Below are 7352 nucleotides of genomic sequence, written 5' to 3' on the forward strand. Positions count from 1 at the left end.
CCGCGAAAATGGCGGTTTCCCGCTCTTATCTTCTCTCCCCGCCCACTTCAATGGCGGTTTCCCGCTTCTGTCTTCTTCCCCGCCTAATGGCGGCTTCCCGCGTTTCTTCCCTAGCGGGAGGGGTACACTTTCCCCCACGGGCGACGGCCGCTGGCTTTCAGGTTCACAGCCTGCGCGTCGGCTTCAAGGCTTTCCCTTTTTTTTTTTTATTTTATGGCAGGGCGACCGGCTCTGGGTACCCCGTTGACGGCAAACAGGTTCGGCCGCTGGGTTGGCTCTCGCACAGTTCCCCTTGCTCGGCTCTGTCTCTCTCCCGCTCACTCGGCTCTACCGGCGCTGGGTACACCCCATTGACGGAGGACAGTTCAGCCGCTGGACTGGCTCTCGCACAGTTCCCCTTGCTCGGCTCTGCCTCTCTCCCGCTCGCTCGGCTCTACCGGCGCTGGGTACACCCCGTTGACGGAGGACAGTTCAGCCGCTGGACTGGCTCTCGCGCAGTCTCTCTTGGTCGGCTCTGCCTCTCCCGCTCGCTCGGACCCCAATCGCGCCTCCCAGCCCTCTCGCAGTCCGGTGCTTCTCTCCCCGGCTGCGGCTGAGTTTCTCTCTTCCCGCGCCTACGTTCCCGGTCGCAGCGCTTCATGGCTTCGGTCACCGCCCGGCTTTTCCCGCCGGTCGCGGTCTCTCACGACGCCGTTGGACCCGACTTTTTTTTTTTCCGGCTCCTTTTCCCCCTCGACCGTGGTCGAGTGCCCAGCCCTTATCCTCCGGCTATTCTTTTCACTTTCCCTTTCTCACAGTCACCGTGGCAGAAGGGACAGTCAGTGCCTGTTGCTGATGGAAGTTTTTGTCGCTAAAGTCTTCCTCCTTTCTATTGCTGCAGCCTTGAGTTTTCTCCCAGCCGAATGACGAGGGCGGTTGCCTCTTTTCGACGCTCTTTCGTTGCTTGAAAATATTGTTGCCGCAGGGTACGATCGGACTCGTCGCCACTGTAAAGTCTGTGGGTTGTGCAGTTAATTACGACACAGACTTCAGGAGTAACATACAACAGGACTTTACTATTCGAAGGTCAGGGCGAATCTGCCCTATAAATCATGCCACAGCACTTATATACCGGTGTGGTCACCGTCGGTATTACCGTATACAGAAGCCAAACAAGTAGTGCCACACCTAAAATAGTTCTCTTAAAGGTGAACGGTTACATACATAGGGCTAGATTTTCAGTTGCTTGCGCCAGCAGTTAGCGCCTTAAGAGAAGTGATTTCCGGGCGCTATGCGTGTAGCGCCCGGGCGCAGCGCAGTTTGCGCCCCGCCCCAAATTAAGTTGCCCGTTAGCGCCGGCGCAAAGTTTAGCGCCCGCCCGGATGCGCGCGCAGAAAATGACGTCACATCCTCGTGCAACGCCCTTTGGCCGCCCCGATTGCAAACTTCAGTCGGACCGCCCCATTGTGCGGCGGGCGGCCGGAGCGTTTGGAAAAAGGAACGCAACACAACCAGCGCGGGCCCCGGGGGGCGCTAATTAAAGGGAACGTCCTCTCCAGTATAAAGGCCATCCTTTTTTCAGAAAACAGTCTTGTGCAACGCATTTCTGGAGACACAACAAGGAGGATAGCTAACTGGTTTCAAGCAGCAAGAGCCAGGTATTTTTGGACTCAGGCAACAGCGCTGCAAGTGGCCATTTGGAAATTAGAGTGTTTGCCAGGATTTGATGGGGGTTGCATGGGGTGCCAACGCGGAGCTGCAGCTCCATGTCCGTAGGGCTCGCAGACGCATTGTGAGAGGGGCAGCCCTGGCTAGAGGCAGAGGGGGCTACAGGCGTCGGCCACGTAGGCCTTACCCAGTCAGGCTATAACGCCAGCAGCGCTCCTACCTAAACATGAGTGCCGCGCGATGTGTTAAAAGGCTCCGATTCCGAAAGGGGGTGATTGCAGAGATCTGCCACCTGCTTCGCCGAGATCTGCGGCCAAAGCTCAGGTGCAGGACGTCTCTGTCGGTGGAAGTGAAGGTGACAGTGGCATTGAACTTCTATGCCACCGGCTCCTTCCAATACGCTGCTGGGGACATAGCAAACATCTCCCAGTACGGCGCGCATCGCTGCATCCGCCAGGTGACCGAAGCACTGTTCAGAAGGAGAAGCCAATTCATCTCCTTCCCCATGGCCCTGGAGAGCCAGCATCAGCGCGCATTGGGATTTTCCAGACTCGGGGAATTCCCCTTGGTGCAGGGCGCCATTGACTGTACGCATGTGGCTTTGCGGGCCCCTCTGGAGCATGGCGAGCAGTATCGCAACAGGAAGGGCTACCATTCTCTGAATGTGCAGCTGGTCTGTGACCACAAGCAGCGCATCATGGCAGTCAATGCCAGCTTCCCAGGCAGCAGCCACGATGCCTTTATCCTGCGGCAGAGTACTGTGCATGACATGTTCCAGGCACAGCCTCCCCCAAGAGGATGGCTACTCGGGGACAAAGGCTATCCTTTGTGCACCTGGCTCATGACCCCACTCCGCGCGCCCAGGACCGCTGCTGAAGAGGCCTACAACGAGAGCCATCAAACCACCCGCAACATCATCGAGCTAACTATTGGGGTCCTCAAGCAGCGGTTCCGCTGCCTTGATCGCTCCGGAGGAGCTCTCCAGTATTCGCCGGACCGGGTCTCCCAATTTGTGGTGGTTTGCTGCATGCTACACAACCTGGCTATCCGCAGGACTCAGGCACTGCCACCTGATGTTGGACCAGCACCTCAGGAGGAGGAGCAGGAGGAGCATGAGGAGGAGGAGGAGGAGGAGGAGCAGGAGCAGGAGTACGTTCCCAGGAGGGAGCGACCAGGGCCAAGGGCCGCACGACGCCACCTTATTACACGATACTTCTAAGCCCCCTGTCAGGGAATGGCCAGGGGCCATGAGGGAAGATGAATGCAGCCGCTCCGCAAGCCCTCAGCCGGCGAAGCCAACAAACACTAAGAAGAACAACCATGGAGACTGCATGAATAAAGATAATTTTTTATTACACAAAAATGAAAAGCCCTTCCCACATGAATCCCCAAAAACAATAAACGGGCCCCACAAAAAGCCCAACAAACGACTCACTCCCACAAACTGGGGAGGAGCCACTCCACCTTTATTGAAACCGGGCCTCAACGTCGGCCTAACGCAAAAAAAAAGCCCTCCAAAAGCACAACCATGGGCAAAATAAAGATGGCCACCGCCATATTAAAGGAAAGCTGGCCACACCCTCTACTGAGTGGCCCGCGAGGGCGAGACCTTGGCCAGCATTTTGCCTCCCCTGCCCTGCCTGCTGCTCCTTCGCAAGCTCTGCCCAGTGGCTGCTGCGAGGCTGGGGGAAGGCGCCTGAGGCTCAGATGCCCTTCCGCCAGATGCCGCTGGGGGGCGGCCTACACGGCGTTTGGGCCTCGAGGGGCCGTCTCCTGAGTGGCGCACCTGAGCCTGGCCACCATCAGCTGCAGCCGCTTGCCCTTGACGCCCCAGAGGGGGAATGGCGGCGACGGATGGCGCAATGTGGGCCAGCTGGCGTCTGGGATGCGCTGGCTGGTGCTGTGGCGCGGTGGCACTCGGCCGGGCCCGCACTGCAGGATCCGCAGCAATCAGCCGACGGCCGGCTTGCTGGGATGGTCCAGCGCGGCGCCTGCCCTGGCGATGCCTGCCTGAGACAGCGCGTGTGGCAGCAGTGAGTGGCCCTGTGGTCCTGGTGTGCGCGCGCATCACATCCGCCAGGGTCTTGACGGCATCAGTTAGCATGCGGCCAGTCGCGGCAGTTGCTGCCCCGAACTCGCGCACACTGGTCGCCAGCGACTCGATGGCCTCAGGCATGCGCCCCACCACGCTCATGAGCTCCGTGTGGCGCCGGTCCGAGTCGTCGGCCATCTGATCGAGCTTCCGCACCTCCTCCGAAGTGAAGGTGTCCGGACTGGAGTCGCGACTCTCCCGCTGGGGAGGAGGGGGCCGAACTAGGGGACCCTTGCTGCGTTGGTGACGGCGAGTGTGCCGAGCAGCAGCACTCCCCTCTGATCCTTCCCCCCTTTGGGGGGAAGGCCGCGGGCCACGCGCACGGCTGCTGGGTGGCTGGACGCCACTGGTCCCAGAAGCTGCATTGCCCTGCGACAGTTCCTCCAGGCACTCGTCCAGTGAGGAGGTGTCAAGCATTTACTCCTCTCCTGCGGGACGTGACTGTTCCCCCGAAGGTCCGGCTTGCTCCTCCTCCTCCTCCTGGTCGGAGGTGCTGTCACTGGCAGCCTCAGGGTCCTGGTCGTCACCAGCTGAAAGCAGGAATGCACAAGAGTAGCTTCAGAGTGAGGAGACGGCGTCAGCGAGGGAGTTAGGACTGGTGGGATTCAGCGCATTGGTGGGACAGTGGCAAAGGAGGTAGCTCGGATGGGCCAGTGCGACGCGAGAGGGCCAAAAGGCGAGGTCCTTACCATTGCCGGGCAGTGGAGGGTCGGATACACCGCACGCTGTGGGGACAATCACACGGGCTCCCATGAGCACACACACGCGCTCCTCCAGCCGAGTGAGCTTCTGCAGCTTGGCGCGGCCACCCCTGGCACGGGCCTGGCGATTAAACGCTACTTTAGCCTGCAAGAGAAAGGACGGGCTGTAAGTGCGCAGTGAAGCCCTGATGTAGTGTGCACTGCCTCCCATGGTGGAATAGCTTGGACAGAGTGAAGCCCTGATGTAGTGTGCACTGCCTCCCATGGTGGAATAGCTTGGACAGAGTGAAGCCCTGATGTAGTGTGCACTGCCTCCCATGGTGGAATAGCTTGGACAGAGTGAAGCCCTGATGTACTGTGCACTGCTTCCCATGGTGGAATAGCTTGGACAGAGTGAAGCCCTGATGTAGTGTGCACTGCCTCCCATGGTGGAATAGCTTGGCCAAAGTGTAGAGTGCCGAATGGCCATTTGATGCTCATGACTGTCCCAATGCTGCTGGCTGAGGGCTGGCCAAAAGGACTTTCAGGTCCCTTTGCCCATCATGTCAGGTGTACATGCAAGAATGAGGAGGAGACTGGAAAGGCTACTCACCCTCACAATCCTGGTCAGATCGTTGTATTTCTTACGGCATTGTGTGTGGGTCCTGGGGGCCTCGCCGGTGAACGTCACCCTCTGGGCGATCTGCTTCCAGGCTTTGGTGTAGTCGTGGTGGGTTGGATTCCTCCCACTCTCTGGAAACAAGATCTTGCGCCTCACCTCCAGAGCTGTGACCATTATGTCCAGATCACCCTCTGAGAAGCGCAGGGCACGCTGACGGGCCTTCTCTGGCGTTGCCATGACTCCCTGGGGCTGAGCAGTAGTGTTGAGGCCTCTTTGCAAGGCTGCAGTGTGCAGGGCGTGGCAGCAGACCAATTCGTCCCTTCCCCCTTTAAGAGCTGGTCGGCACCACGGGGTCTGCTGTCAGTGCAAAAATGACCGCACCCGTGCTGCGCCCCGCCTGGGCGCTATCCCTCTGGACCGCCGGCTTAGCGCCTAAAGAGAGTAGTGGAACGCCTCTTTTAGCGCTCCACCAACCTCTTAGGGCGAAGCCACTGAATTCCCGGCAACGGGGCGCTACTTTGGGGCGGGCGCTAACTTCGGGCGGGCGCTAAAGCTAGCGCCCCAAAACTGCCTATACTGAATATCTAGCCCATAGTCTCTTAAAGGTGAACGGTTACATACAATAGTCTCTTAAAGGTAGACGGTTACATACACTACAGAACCTACTCCTGAATTTTGCCGGTTAAGAGAGATTTCCGGATAATTTAGGTGCCGGTTAAAAGAGCGTTTCCTGTACTTTTGAAGTGCAGCCAATTTGCACACAGCACAGTCCCACATATAACAATGACCAGATAATCTGCTTTTTTAGTGATGTTGGTTGAGGTAAGGACACTGGGGATAACTCCCCTGCTCGTCTTCAAAATAGTACCATAGGATTTGTTTTGTTCACCGGAGAGAGCAGACGGGGCCTTAGCTTAACCTCTCATCTGAAAGCCAGCACCTCCGACAGCGCCGCACCCCTTCAGCACTGCACTGGGAGTGTCAACCTAGCTTTCTGTGCTCGAGTCTCTGGAGTGGGACTTGAACCCACGACCTTCCGACTCAGAGGCGAGAGCGCTGCCCACTGAGCGATGCCTGACATCGCAGAGTTAGAGAAAACTGTACTCCAGCACATCGTATAAGTACTCCCTGCTCACTCTGTGACGTCAATAAAATCAGTTGACTCAGAGACTTGAGCCCATAATCCAGACTAACGCTCCCAGTGCAGTACTGAGGGGGTGCTGCACTGTCGGAGGTGCCGTCTTTCGGATGAGACTTTAAACCGAGGCCCCGTCTGCTCTCTTGGGTGGATGGAAAAGATCCCCATGGCACTATTGCAAAGAAACTGGCGGTAGATGCGTTACCATCTGTTTTGCATCCCTGGCCCAAGTCGAATTTCACCCCCAGAGTGTCTTATCGGCACCGATCATAATGTTGCGATTTAAATTGGGAGTTTATTTCAGTTTAATTGGATTGTATGTTTAATTATATTTGTGGCGCCTCCTCAGTTTGAGGGGCCACTTGTGCAGTTGTCTTTCTGTTTCTGACACGAGGACAACACCAGCGTCACCCCCTGTTGTTTTATTTAAAACTAGCTGGAGTGCCCGGCGGTGCCGAGGGTTTTTTGAGGGCATGTTGTTATGAAAAAAGTATAAATAATTTTTATATATATAAATGAGTTTGTCTGTCTGTGTGGGAAGGAGAGAGAGAGAGAGAGGGAGAGAGAGTGAGGGAAAGAGAGAGGGGGAAGGAGAGAGAGAAAGGGGGGGAGAGAGAGAGAGAGGGGGGAAGGAGAGAGAGAGAGAGACTGGGGGGAGAAGAGAGAGACGGGGGGAGAGAGAGACTGGGGGGAGAGAGGGACTGGGGGGAAGAGAGAGGGAGAGAGAGACTGGGGGGAAGAGAGAGAGACTGGGGGGAAGGATATATATAAATGAGTTTGTCTGTCTGTCTGTGTGAGAAGGAGAGAGAGAGAGAGAGAGAGAGGGAAGGAGAGAGAGACACAGAGAGGGAAGGAGAGAGAGAGAGGGAAGGAGAGAGAGAGAGAGAGGGAAGGAGAGAGAGAGGGAAGGAGAGAGAGAGAGAGGGAAGGAGAGAGAGAGAGAGAGGGAAGGAGAGAGGGAAGGAGAGAGAGAGAGAGGGAAGGAGAGAGAGACAGAGAGAGAGAGGGAAGGAGAGAGAGACAGAGAGGGAAGGAGAGAGGGACAGAGAGAGAGAGAGAGGGAAGGAGAGAGACAGAGAGGGAAGGAGAGAGAGACAGAGAGAGAGAGAGAAGGAGAGAGAGAGAGAGGGAAGGAGAGAGAGAGAGAGAGAGGGAAGGAGAGAGAGAGAGAGA

This window comes from Somniosus microcephalus, chromosome 33, assembly GCF_052327205.1.
Source record: "Somniosus microcephalus isolate GS21.2 chromosome 33, FLI_Smic_1.0, whole genome shotgun sequence".
NCBI classification, from domain to species: Eukaryota; Metazoa; Chordata; class Chondrichthyes; order Squaliformes; family Somniosidae; genus Somniosus; species Somniosus microcephalus.